The sequence below is a fragment of the Capsicum annuum genome, chromosome 10 (genome assembly GCF_002878395.1).
Source record: "Capsicum annuum cultivar UCD-10X-F1 chromosome 10, UCD10Xv1.1, whole genome shotgun sequence".
Lineage (NCBI taxonomy): Eukaryota > Viridiplantae > Streptophyta > Magnoliopsida > Solanales > Solanaceae > Capsicum > Capsicum annuum.
The window spans coordinates 52,905,106-52,919,944 of NC_061120.1; the positions used below are offsets into that span (position 1 = coordinate 52,905,106).

Consider the following 14,839-nt stretch of genomic DNA (forward strand, 5'->3'; position numbering starts at 1 on the left):
ACTTTGGCTTAACATTATCAGACCTCTTTCTCTTTTCCTTTTTTTGCTTATCATCTTCTTTTTCATTGGGATTAACAAATTCAATGCTATTTCCAAGACTTTTTCCATCCCGAGTGACCATAGCATTTTTTACCTTCGCGCTTGGAATTTCTTTATTTTGTATCTCCATGATATACACTGATATTTGATTCAACTTTGCCTTTAGTTGCTGAATAGAAGTTGAGTGGGACTCAACCATTTTGTTGAGCATGGAGAAATCACTACTCATTTGTTTCACCATCTTGTTGGTCCCCTCAACACCAATCAAGATTTGAGACAAAATTTCTTTATTGATGCACCCTTCTTTTCACATCATAGCATGCTCTGACTTTTACAGTTTCGATCTTGATGCCGGCCTTTCCCTTGAGAGAAAAGGTGGAAACCCTCTGAATACTTAGGGACACACTCAACTTGTCATCAAGCATCTCTTCTTCCACACTTTCATATGGCCTAGCCTCTCTTTCATCTACATAATTTACTCTTTTAATTGTGACTCCCAACATATGTTTAGTAAGGAGCTCAAGGTGAGACATTACCTTGATCATGTTTGCATATCTTTCATCCTTTTGATATTTTCTATCTTAGCAAACAAAGGATGGGGATGGAGCCCCCACGGATACCTTGGCATCCTTCATATCCCAACCCCTAGACAAATTTGCCACTTAATCCAACACCTTTGATGTAACCCCATACAATGATTTATTGAGTTATCCATCGGATGCTTGGTCCACTATAGATTTATTGATTTGGTCCAATGCTCGATAGAAAATTTAGAGTAGCACCTTTTCCGGCATCTCATGGTTAGGGAATTTTAAGATCTTCTCCTTAAATCTTTTGCAAGCTTCATACCACGGTTCTTCATGGAATTGATGGAAATTAATAATTTTGTTTTGTAATTTTAACATCTTAGAAGGTGGAAAGTATTGGCTTATGAAAACCTCTGTAAGAATTACCTATGGGGTGATGGATTTGGCAGGCAAAGATCTTAGCCATAGCACGGCCTTTCCTATTAGAGAAAATGGGAAGAGGCTCAATCAGATGGACTCTTGGTACATGTGTGCTACATCAAAGGGGGCGAAAACTTCTACAAAATTCTTCAAATGAAAATGTGGGTCCTCATGGGATTGACCCCCAAAAAATCCCTTCATGTAAAGCAATTATAACATCACGCTTGTGATAAAAAAAACTTCGCTTCCCTTGGTGAGGAAGGGGATAAAGATAACACTTTCATGCTCTTTAGTGCCAAGATAATCCATTCCCTCTTGACTCATGATCATTCGGAGGACGTAGTGATTACCTAATCAAAAATCAAAAATAAGAAAGAAAGTAAATCAGTATCACTACGGTCTATGGGTATACCCAAAGTAACACTCAACACCACATAACTGAAAACTAAATTTCACTCCCTAGCAACGATGCCATTTTGATAACTCTTACCTATACCATTATAAATTGGTAGAGCACGATCGTTATTGTTGACACCTAATTTTTTCCCTCCATAACTAATTTAATTCTGAGTTTCTTCAATTTTCAAATAAACTTACAACTTTTAGTTTATCCGAATAAAAGCTTTTCAAAGTATTTATCTGGGTAATTTTGTCATTTTAAGTAGCGGTTATATATTGTCGTATTCAATTATATAAGATTATATAATTTGGTTACTTAAACATTTATTTGATCTCAATATCGAGTTTTAATCAAGGCTTATCTTGAAAAAAAATTCAAATGACTAAAATCTTGATTTAAAGGTAATTTATTCCCCAAAATAATTTATTTGGAGAAATATTTATTCAATTTTATCTAATTAAGAAGCTCGAGATTAAACTAGTTGCTAATTCATTTCAAATCTTGATTCAATTTGGTCAATTTATTAATTTTGACTTTGATTTAGGTCAATTTGGCCACAATTGGCCAATTGACTCTCAATTAGGTTAAAATTTAAACGCAATTGACTAAAATTCTATCAATAAGCTATTTAATAAATAACCCAAACCAAATCTTAATTGGGATCAGGTCTTAAATAACCCCCTAGACTAATTGGGGTTATTTCAAAAATAACCCCAAAATCTAACCTACCCACCAGCCCAAAATAAGCATCAACATCCCTTTTCCCTAAACCAAAGCCGCCCCGGCCCAATCCTCTTTAGCAACAATAACACAACATACAACAGCTCCAGCCCAATAACACTTCACACTGACCTGGCCCACACACTCGCAATCTCCTTTCTTCCTCACCAACGCTATTAATATCATACAACAAACAAACAAGGATGATAATACAAATGACAATCCAGCAATACACGACCTACTCTGGCCCGTATCCAGCGAATCTAGTTGGAGCCGTCCCTAAACCCGATATCAACAAGAAAGACCCAATCCCACCTAATTTCTTGCTTCATACATCTTATGTGATATTAGGATAAAGAAGGTCCAAAAATCTTCTAGAACAAGTCTAGGTGTCATCTCCAATGGATAATTTCATAAATTTTAGATTAATCCATACGAATTCATACATATTTAGGAGAATCCCATTGCTTCTTTAAGATTATTCCCTTTCCCCAATTTCTATTGGTTGACCATTTCCTAATTTCACCCGGATTTGGACAAGTTGTAAGCTAGAATTCCTATCCAAAACTTGAATTCAAAAATTCCTTTGGTTTTTTCTCCAAATTGCCCTTTAATTGCCTTGGATCCCATATCGGTGGATCAATATTAAGGGCCGGGTATTCTTATTCTATAAATAGTTGTATTTAGAGCAAAAAAGTGAGTTCAAAAAAAGGGGGAAATTTTTTTTTGAAAGCAAAAATAAGAGGAAAAGGAAGAGGGAAGTCCAGAGAGGTGAAAAGAATTTTTGAGCAAAAACCAGGTAACTCTCTATTTTGAGAATAATTTTTATTCGGAGAAGGGTCGAAGACCACTTGGAGTTTTTCAGTGTCATGACAAGGTCCTCCGGTGGTGATCAAGATTTCGTCAAAAGTTTGAGTCCTATTTTGCTGCTCCCGAACATGTAACATTCCATTTTCCTTTATGTTTCGATCATATTCTACTTCATCTCACCATTTTGTAGTCATAAGTATTTTTTTTCAATAACAATATGTGCTAGGTTGTCTGCTGTAGAGGCCTTAAAGGGCGTAGTCTTCTCTTTAGTGAAGAAAATATTTGGTTGTATTGTTATGTTAGGCTAATCCTTGTCTTAGCTGTCTACTATGGGATTTCTACTAGTTTTGCCTCAACTTTGAAACCTATTATTTAATCTTGATATCGTTGATGAATTTCCGACCTAATGCTCTCATTTGTATACTGCTTGAGGTGAATATCTGGTTTTATAGTTGAAGTTTTATGCTTTTATTTTGTTTAATAGTTTTGGGTTGATGGTGTCTTGTTCATGATTAGTATTTAACATCATCTTGTTTGTCTTCATTAGCTTGATATTGTTGAGTTGGTAGCATTATTAGTAGGACTTGCTCTTGAGTTATTTGGCTTCTCAAATGACAAAGAATAATGAGGATACATCTAATAAAAAACTAGAAAATCCCATGATTCCTCGAGGACCATTTTGACTATTCAAACTCATTTTGAGTTTGTCAGAAAGAAGGTGAGGTTGATAATAGTGCCCCGCCACTTCCCCGTTATCTTTATTTTCTATTTATTTTCCAGTGTGGAGTTGGATTTTTATCTCTTTTTGTCTCTTAAGCGTGTTTTCAGTATGTGGTTGGATTAGGGAGATAAATGCAATAATTGTGCATCTGAGTATGTCCATTTAGAGAGAATAGTCTAATTTCATTTTTATTACGGGAATGGAGCATCACAATTATTTGTTTCCTTAAATATCTACTATCAGATAGAACTGGTGTTTATACGTAAGTTTATTTATTTTCTGTGGTTATTCAGTCTCTTGGCTAGGTCGCGTGGTTAGGTTTAGTCATGAAGTTCTCGAAATAGCTTACAAACTATTTCCTTTCCTCTCTAGTAACATGAGAATATCATATACTTTAGGTATTGATTGGTTTGTTTAAAGTGCACGAATTCATTTTGACTTTAGTGTTGGGAAAAATTGATAGTTTCTAGGTTTAAGTGAGACCTTCCTTGCTTTCATTGATTGGATTGTCTTGTATCTTGTATAATATAAGAGAAAAGAGGTGAAATGAACTTTTCTTGGTTAATTTGTATCATAAATTCATTTATCCATTTTTAGAAGTTATTTTCATCTCTTCTTTAAGTGAGATGTGAAAGTAATAGAGGTTATCAACATAGCGTAAGTTGTGTGTGAATATGTTCTTATGGTGTTTTCTTTTAGAATAAGAAACTCACTCCTTATCAGTTCTGTATTTTGGTTGAGTATTTTGATGGTCAATTGACAAAATTTTTTCAGTTTCTGTATATTCCTTTTCATTGGTAAGCACTTGAAGCTATATATTTGTCACAGAGGGAATTGATCGGGATTTACTATTAATGTACGGTCCTCTAACAAATGTTGCAGCATTTCTATACCGTAGTAAATAAAACCAACATCATATCCTATACTCTCATTAAATGATCATTACATCAAATCAGAAAAAGTGAAACCCCTTTTACTTGAATTCTTTCATGCATATGGATGCTTCCATGCAAAAGTTACTAGGATGTAGTATGTCGTACTCTCTTTGATCTCTATATTAAAAGTTCAAAACCAGTTAGACACAGTTACATGTTATAGGTTCACTAATCTTGTGGCTAAGTATTCTTTTATGCTTGAGATCGAAGTAGTGACTTTTTAAAGCCTTGAACTTTCTGAACTTTCTTTGTTGTCAGAATAATTTATTTTTATGAACATATATTAATTCATATACCTTTTCTTCGCATGAACACGCCTTCGAGTCCAAACAGACTCTTTCCCATAGTTGCATTATCGATGTGAGACATTAAGGCCCATCCCTCCTGAGTCGATTTTGAAGGCCCTAAGGAGACAATCCCAAAGTGCATGGATACGAGAAGATTAAAGAAGAAAAAGGGGTTGAAGTACCATTTGAAGCAGCTAAGAGGCTTAAAATTCTAATTTATTTGTTTATTATTGTCTCATGTATTCACTTATTTGTTGTCTTATTTCTTGATTTCATTATTTATTCATTTGGGAATCGAAGCCAAAGTTGTAAATTCAATACAGATAGAGCAGATTTTAGGCCAACGGGCCTGAAAAATTAGTTTAGGATGGGTTACGGGCCAAATCCCAACATTTAGATTAGGACAAGCGCAAGCACTACCAGAAATTGGGCCTATGGCAATGGACTTTTTCGTGACGATTGCAAAAGTATTGCCATCGAATATCTATTGCAACACTTTTAACCATTGCAAAAAATAATAGTTTTATTAGCACTATAATTGTTGCTATTGAGAATGAATCGTTGCAATAGGTATATTTATAGAAACACTTTCTAAAATCATTGCCATAAAGCATCTATGGCAACACTTAATGGGAGAAAATTATCTATTGCATCACTTTTTAATTTCCCTCTACAATATTTCACTTAAGTCCGTCAAAAAAATATTTCTCTTTCTGTAGCAAAAAATTATTTCTCTTTCTGTAGAAAATATCAAAATCAAGTAGAAAATTAGAAAATATCAAAATCCCTCTTTATGTAGCAAATCAGAAAATTCACAATTCAAATCTACTCCAATTTGAAGCAAAGAGATTCCTTCTTCTGATACTCATCATTTGTTACTTCATCGTACCATCTCTCTTTCACATTTCTTCTTCTCCAAACAAAGAAAGAAGATGAATAAAGATATTGAGATGGCGGAGCAACTCTCTTCACAATCTTACACCATAAGTACAATCTTACTACAATTCTCTTCACAATTGATTTATATGGTGTAATTAACCCAAGTTATATTTGTAACTTTTGGATATGTTTATTTTGACTAAATGTTTTGTTTTTTTGGAGGATTTTGGATGATTGTTATTTAGTCAGATTTGAAGGAGATAGAATCGTTGATTAAGATTGGGGCATATGCTCGTGAAGTAAGGAGGATTTCAAGAGATGTGAGGCTGACTGGTATTCAATAAGAAGCTAAAGGCTTTTTCACTAATTGCTTTCCTCGCTGTAATAAATCTCGTTTCTTATTTTTGTTGATTTTTTAATTTTTAAAAACTTTTTCAACCTGGGTTTTTGTTTTTAGCTCATGGGTTAATATTATTTTCTATGATTGCTTATTTTTTTCTTCAATTTTCTCTTGCTAATAGATCCAAAGAAATTGGAGTGTGATGTGGTTATGGAGAAGATCTATGATTTCTAGCATTTTCTGAATCCCAAAAGCCCAAAAGCCCAAAAGAGACCCTTTTTACTGTGCTTGCTTGTTAGATCTTTAATTCTTTGGTATAATAATGTAGTGAATTGGATCAATTAATTTGTTTAATTTAGAAATGGAGACACTTGTTATTGCTCATCCAAAATCATTACTAGGGATCAAGTTCCTGTTAGATTTGGTTTCTTTGGGTCACCTCCTTCTGTTGGTTTTAAAGAGATCAATTGTTGGAGTTTTGAGTCTTGTGTTGGTATACTTCTGTGATGCCCCGAAAAAATTTTCCAGTAAGATCTCGAATGAAAATGTGTTGAATTCTATTATTCATCGTGATTAAAAATTTTTCTGTGTGGAATTTCTTTATATGCGACCGGTCATCACGTAGATCATCGAATAAGCTTTCCAACGATATGTGGATCATCCAAAACGGACACTCGAGCAGTGAGTTATGATCATTCCGATCTAACCGTGAATAGTGGTGAACATTAAATGTGCAGGATTAAAATACTGAGGCCAGGTGAATTTTAGGGTCAACTTCAAACGATCATAACTCTTAGTATATAATGATATGGCTGAGCTACTATATATCAATAGAAAGCTCTAAAAGTCCTCTTTACAATGAAATTGGTTTCAACCAATATGGCCATCAGAGCAAAAAGTTATGGTCGATCTACTTCAGCCTATCAAAACAGTCCACCAAAGGATAAATTTGACATTATTTGATTTTTAAGGGTATTTTGGTCATTCCCACTCCAATCCATCCAGGTAAACCATGGATTTAAGTCCATTAAGAGCATTCAATAGCTCATTTTTCTCCAAAATTTCCTAAGGCTCAAACCCCAACCCTACTACTCCAAATTTCATCCTTCTATGTCTCTTGATTGAACCGTAGAAATTTTAAATTGATTTAAAATTCGAGTTGATCATATTAAGGGCTTCGAGAAGCACCCTTTATTTTTGTGAATAAAGTTTTGGAGTCGGAAGTTCATTTTCACCTTCCATTTTTAGGTATGTGAGGCTTTGAACAAGATTATCCTTTTGATCTTGTGCCCGGTATTTTTGTTGAATTACATTGACATGAGATTTTTCATGTTTTACCATAAATTGGAAATATGGTCTTATATCTTATATTATTGTCCATGAGCTATGGGATTATGTCATCCGATATGTGTATCATGTTGAGATGGAATTATGTCCAAAAAGTATTTGATTATGAGAGTATGATGATTTAATTTATTAAGCCTTGATTTATACTATCATTCCACTATTTCCTTATTATGAATTTATAATTGATATTGGAAATTCTATATCCCTACTATGGGTTGATGTCTCAATAAACTTTAAATGAGAGTTGGATGACAAATAGAGAAATGTTGATATTGAAGTTGCAATGAGTCTTGGTATTTTCCGGATGGTTTTGATGAGTTAAATTGTTGAAAATATTATGTATTGAGTCTTCATATCCTTGTCCAAATATCGAGTCAGTTATGGTTCAACGCATTGATACCTTGTTGATGTTGAGGAAGATTAAAATGTTTTGAGCTAAAATATGTTGAGTTAGGAATCCATAAATTAATATGATTTGATAAATAAGAAAGAGATTTGATTTGGTCTTTATGATAGACCCTTGAGATGTTATGGTGGATTTCCTAACGCGTTCTGAGCTTGTCGGGGAGTAGTACTTAGCATCGAGAGGGAAATTTGGTATTTCCCTAAATCTATGTGCCACCGTAGGGTTGTTTGATGATGATATTATTGGCCAAAGAGCCCAATTGTGATTATTGTAGTTTTAAGGTCGTACTCCCTGGCAAAGAGTATGACGCTCTTGCCAATGGAGGTTTCAAATGTTGGTATTCCACATAGCTCACGTGGATTTGTCGATTATAGGAAACTCCCCTGTCCATAAGAGTCATGTTTATTGAAATACCGAGTCACTCCGAGTTTTGATATGGTAAGTCAAGTTGCCTATGATGATCTATAATGATTTATGAGGTTTTCTCCTATATTTCCTATCTAAGATGTTATGAGTTGCATGCTTTAATGTCACTTAAGCTAGGTGTGTCATTATGGTCCGTATGTACATTTTTAGGAAATTTATGATATTATTTATATTTTGCATGCGCCTTTACATACTCAGTACGTATCTTGTGCTGACCCACATATTCCTCTATGGTCTACATTCTTACCATGATGTAGGTTCAGGTACTCAACCGCAGCCGCGACAGTGATATCTGAGTGCCTTATCTACGTTCCTTCAGTGGTGAGTCCTCATGGTTCGAGGACCAAGTTGCTAGTTTTGGTGCTATTTTTTTGTGATCCCTTTGGTCTGTTGAGTCAGTTAGGGGTTTGTCCCAATGGCTCATTGATTTTGCTGTATAGAGGCTATATCAGACTAGTGTATTGTTGGGTTGGTTTGTGTATAGACATTCCATATATGTACAGTCTAATGATCTTCCATGATATGTGCGATGTGATATGATATGTACTTATATATATATCCTTAGCGTAGAGTGTATGTTGTTGTGTTGGAACCCAAGGGTAGTGTTTTGGCTTAAAGGTTAGCTTGAGGTTACGTGTAGCCTTGGACACCGTGTGGCATCTTGGGATGATATTTTGAGGCGTTACAAACTTGATATCAGAGCCTAAGGTTGTGAAAAGTCCTAGGGAGTCTGACAAGCCGCGTTACGTAGTGTCTAGAGCATCGATGTTAGCGCACCACACCTATGATCAAGAGGCTGTGGGGCATTCTAGGAAAAGTCATTTCTTTCTTTCTACAAGAGTGTATCATGCTTACAACTGTTTTCTTCTGCTATTAATTCGTGTGTTCTTATGATAGAAAATGCCTCTATATCGAGCTCGCAAAAACAACCAACCTCAACCCATTGATCCGTTACATGAGACGGTATCCCATGCTGAATTTTGAGCAGCTTTTTAGATGCTAGCCCAAGCAATTACCATAAATACTCAGACCAATACTCCACCTTCGCAGGAAAATAATTCGACAGCAGCATGAATTCGTAACTTTATGTGGATGAATCCACCAGAGTTTCATGGGTCAAGAGCAGGTGAGGACCCGCAGATGTATGTTGATGAAATAAAGAAAATTACACAGATTATGCACGTGATCTAGGAAGAAAGTGTGGAGCTGGCTTCTTATAGGTTGAAGGATGTTGCCTATGACTGGGTGCAGATATGGAATAAGGGTAGAGAGGAAGATACTGCTCCTGTGACTTAGTAATTGTTCCAAGATGCTTTCTTGGATAGATTCTTTCGTCTTAAGTTACGGGAAGCTAAGATAGAGGAGTTTATGAATTTGAGACAAGGTTCCATGTCAGTTAAGGAGTATTGTCTTAAGTTTAATCATCTATCAAAGTATGCTCCCAATATAATGGCTGACTCAAGGACTAGTATGAGCAAGTTTCTAACTGGGGTGTTGAGTTATGTGGTGAAAGAATGTAGATCTGCTATGATCAACAGGGATATTGATCTTCCTAGGTTAATCATTCATGCCCAACAGATTAAGTCAGATAAGATAAATAAAAGAGAAAGAGTAAGAGGGAATAAGAGAGTCAGATCGGAGCAACAGGGTCTGGTCAGACTAGATTCTTTGGAGAGAGTCGCTATCAGTTTCAGAGACGTCCATTTATACCTATGCCTTCCTCAGCTAGTGCTCTCGTATATCGGGGCAGGTAGGAGCTCAGGAATAGGTCGGTACCTTCCAGTTCTTAGGACAGTATAAGCAATCGGCCTCATCTTCCTTCATGTGCTAAGTGTGGTAAAGACCATTTTGGGGAGTGTTATATGAGGCAGCGAGGCTGCTTTGGTTGTGGCAAGTTGGGCCACATACTTAGAGACTGCACGCCAGACAGCGGAGTCGTTATGCCCATCCCCAGCGTCAGGCTACAAGTACCCCGCCTCTCGCAGCCCGTCCAGTTCCTCCTCAGGGTGCTTCATCTATTACTGCTGGCGGTCAATGCCAGAATCATTTCTATGCTATACCACCTCATCAGGAGTAGGAGGACTTTCCTGATGTTGTCACTGGTATGCTTCATTTTTTCTATTTTGATGTCTATGTGTTGATGGACCTCGGTTTAAGTTTTTCTTATGTGACACCTCTGTTTGCTGTAAATTTTGAAACGGATCTTGAACTAATTTTTGAGCCTATTTTAGTTTCTACTCCGGTAGGAGAGTCTGTCATTGCTAAACAGGTGTATAAGAAATATCCCATTACTATCTTTCATCGGGTTATGTATGCTGATTTGATTGAGCTAGATATGGTTGACTTTGATATCATTCTGGGTATGGATTGGCTTCACTCACGCAATGCGTCTATTGATTGTCGTGCCCGTGTGGTCAAGTTTCACTTTCCTGCTGAACCTATCCTCAAATGGTCCGGGAGTTTTGTGATTCCTAAGGGTCATTTCATATCCTATCTCAAAGCTAGGAAGTTGATTTTCAAGGGTTGCATCCACCATTTGGTTTGGGTTAAAGACACTAAGTCTGAAACCCTGACCATTCAGTCAATTAATGTTGTTAATGAGTTTCTTGATATCTTTCCGAAAGATCTCCTTAGAGTACCTCTTGATAAAGAGATAGAGTTCGGAATTGACCTTTTCCCGATACTCAGCCTATTTCCATTCCTCCGCATCGCATGGCTCCCGCAGAACTTAAAGAGTTGAAGGAGCAATTGAAAGATCTTTTAGGCAAAAGCTTTATCAGACCTAGTGTATTCCCGTGGGGTGCACCTGTCCTATTTGTGCATAAGAAAGATGGTTCTTTGCGGATGTGTATTGATTACCTGCAGCTTAATAGGGTTACTATCAAGAATAAATATTCGCTTCCTTGAATTGATGATTTATTTGATCAATTGCAAGGTGCGAGCTACTTTTTGAAGATAGAACTCAGATCCAGTTATCACCAACTTAAGGTTAGGGAATGTGATATCCCCAAGACAGCCTTTTGAACCCGTTACGGTTATTTTGAATTTCTAGTGATGTCTTTTGGGTTAACTAATGCTCTAGCATTTTTCATGGATCTTATGAACCATGTATTCCGGTCATAGCTGGATTTATTTATAATAGTTTTCCTTGATGATATTCTTATTTACTCCTGATGTGAGGGTGATCATGTGGATCATCTCTGAATCATGTTGGAAACTCTTCAAACTCTTCGGTTGTATGCTAAGTTCAGTAAGTGTGAGTTCTGGCTGAACTCTGTAGCCTTCTTGGGTCATGTTGTTTCTTCCGAAGGTATTAGAGTTGATCCTCAAAAGATAGAGGTTATAAAGAGTTGGCCTAGACCTATTTCTCCTTCTGATATCCGAAATTTCTTGTGTCTAGCTGGTTATTATCGTCTTTTTATTAAAGGGTTTTCATCTATTGCGTCTCCTATGACCCGTTTGACCCAAAAAAAGTGAAGTTCCTATGGTTCGAATCTTATGAGAAGAGTTTTCAGGAGTTGAAGACTCGACTCACTTCAGCCCTTGTGTTGACTTTGTCTGACGGTGTTGATGGTTTTGTGGTGTATTGCGATGCTTGCAGAGTCGGTTTGGGTTGTGTATTGATGCAAAAGGGCAAGGTTATAGCTTATGCTTCTAGGCAGCTAAAGCCTCACGAGAAGAATTATCCTACCCATGATCTTGAATTAGCTTTCGTGGTTTTTTCTTTGAAAATGTGGAGATATTATTTGTATGGTGTCCATGTCGACGTCTTCACAGACCATAAGAGCTTGCAGTATGTATTCACCCAAAAAGAGTTGAATCTTAGGCAGAGATGATGGTTAGAACTATTGAAAGATTATGATATAAGTGTGCTATATCATCCGGGCAAGGCCAATGTAGTAGTAGATGCCCTTAGTCAAAAGTCCATAGGTAGCGTAGCACATGTGGAGATTGGTAAGAATGAGTTGGCCCGTGAGGTACATCATTTAGCTAGATTGGGGGTTAGGTTGTTTGGTGATGCTAAGGGTAGTATAGGAGTGCAAAGCGGTTCTGAATTCTCTTTAGTTTCGGAAGTGAAGGAGAAGCAAGACAGGGATCCTATCTTGGTCAGGTTAAAAGAGTCAGTTAAAGACCAAAAGGTGGAGGTTTTCTCCCAAGGGGGAGATGGCATTTTGAGACTCCAAGAAAGATTATGTGTTCCTGATGTTGATAACTTGAAGCAGAGGATTATGGTGGAAGCGCATGGTACGCGATACTCCATCCATCCTGGTGCTACCAAGATGTACCATGATTTGCGGGAAATCTATTGGTGGAACGGTATGAAGAAGAACATAGTAGAATTTATGGCGAAGTGTTCCACGTGTCAACAGGTTAAAATAGAGCATCAAAGGCCTAGTGATGTGATGCAAGAGTTTAGCATTCCTACTTGGAAATGGGAGAAAGTGAATATGGATTTCATAGTTGGTTTGCCTCCTTCTCATCACCATCATGATTCGATTTGGGTTGTCGTAGATCGGCTGACAAAATCAGCTCATTTTTTGACTGTGCATTCATCGTATACAGCTGGAGATTATGCTAGAATATATATTCGGGAACTCGTCAGACTTCATGGAATCCCTTTGGATATTATTTCTGACAGAGGTACTCAGTTTACCTCTCAGTTTTGGAAATTTTTCCAGAAGGGTCTCGGTACGCAAATTCGTTTAAGTTCTGCTTTCTATCCACAAATAGATGGTCAGGCCAAGCAGACCATTCATACTTTAGAAGATATGTTGAGGGCTTGTGTGCTTGATTTTAAAGGTAGTTGGGATGAGCACTTAGCATTAATCGAGTTTGCTTACAATAACAGTTTTCATGCTACTATTGGAATAGCCTCGTTTGAAGCTTTGTATGGTAGAAGGTGTAGATCACCCATTGGTTGGTTTAAAGTTGGTGAGGCTGCCACGACTGGATCGGATGCGGTGTTCGAGGCCATGGAGAAGGTTAAGTTAATTCGGGAAAGGTTGAAAACCGTCCAAAGTTATCAAAAATCATATGCAGATGTAAGGAGGAAAGACCTTGAATTTGATGTTGGTGATTTAGTGTACTTGAAAGTTTCACCCATGAAAGGGGTGAAGAGATTTGGGAAGAAAGGAAAACTAAGTCCCCGTTACATTGGTCCCTATAAGATTATGGATCGCATTGGGAAGGTAGCATATAAGGTTGAATTGCCCGCAGAGTTATCTAACGTCCATCTAGTTTTCCATGTTGCTATGTTTAAGAACTCTATTGGTGATTCTGTTGTGATTGATCCTTCTGAAAGCTCGGGTATTCAAGATAGTCTTTCATATGAAGAGATTTTGGTTGAGGTTTTTGACTTTCAAGTTCGTAGGTTATGAAACAAGGAGGTTCCTTTGGTTAAAGTGCTTTGGCAAAATCAATCCGTAGAGAGTGCTACTTGGGAAGCCGAAGTGGATATGTGCGCCAAATATCCCCACCTCTTTCCTACAAATCCTGAGCATGTCAAAGGTATCGTTCTCTTTTGATTTATTCCTTATTGCTATGTTTATCTTGGCTTGTGTGTTTTCTATGATATCCAAAAAACTCTAGAATGGAGTATATGCTTGGGCAAGATGATTTTTCACTATATACTCATTTTCATAGTATTCTTGACCTACCTATCAACATTCGAGGATGAATGTTTCCAAGGGGGATATGATGTGATGCCCCAAAAAAATTTTCCGTTAAGATCTCGGATGAAAATATGTTGAATTCTGTTCTTTATCATAGTTAATAATTTTTATGTGAGGAATTTCTAGATATGCGATCCGTCATCGCGTAGATCATTGAATAAGCTTTCCAAAGATATGTGGATCATCCAAAACGGACACTCGAACGATGAGTTATGATCATTCTGATCTTACCGTGAATAGTGGTGAACAGTAAATGTGCAGAAAAAAATACTAAAGCCAGGCGAATTTTAGGGTCAACTTCAAACAATCATAACTCATTGTACATAATGATCTGGGTAAGCTACTATATATCAACAAAAATCTCTGAAAGTCCTCTTTCCAATGAAATTGGTTATATCTAATTTGGCCATTAGAAGAAAAAGTTATGGTCGATCTACTTCAGCCTATCAAAACAGTCCACCAAAGGATAAATTTGACATTATTTGATTTTTAAGGGTATTTTGGTCATTCCTACTCCAATCCATCTAGGTAAACCATGGATTTAAGTCCATTAAGAGCATTAATAGCTCATTTTTCTCCAAAATTTCCTAAGGCTCAAACCCCAACCCAATTACTCCAAATTTCATCCTTCTATATCTTTTGATTGAACCGTAGAAATTTCAAATTGATTTGGAATTCGAGTTGATCATATTAAGGGCTTCGAGAAGCACCCTTTATTTTTGTGAATAAAGTTTTGGAGTCGAAAGTTCATATTCATCTTCCATTTTTAGCTATGTGGGGCTTTGAACAAGATTATCCTTTTGATCTTGTGCCCGGTATTTTTGTTGAATTACATTGACATGAGATTTTACATGTTTTACCATGAATTGGAAATATGGTTTTATATCTTATATTATTGTCCATGAGCTAT

The 14,839-nt window shown here is 36.7% G+C and overlaps 1 long non-coding RNA gene and 1 other non-coding gene across 5 annotated transcripts in view; both read left to right on the top strand.

Moving 5' to 3' along the window:
• Nucleotides 1-831: 831 nt before the first annotated feature.
• Nucleotides 832-937, top strand: LOC124888331. The gene has a single exon (XR_007046456.1). It is a non-coding gene; the product is annotated as a small nucleolar RNA R71 (small nucleolar RNA).
• Nucleotides 938-5,484: 4,547 nt separating this feature from the next.
• Nucleotides 5,485-14,839, top strand: part of LOC124887972 — a 17,770-nt gene continuing 8,415 nt past the window's right edge. For 2 of the 4 annotated variants that reach the window (XR_007045655.1, XR_007045656.1), the window contains exon 1: nucleotides 5,485-6,119. This is a non-coding gene — a long non-coding RNA (uncharacterized LOC124887972). The remainder of the gene's footprint in view (nucleotides 6,120-14,839) is intronic. The other 2 variants (XR_007045657.1, XR_007045654.1) reach the window with 1 other exon arrangement.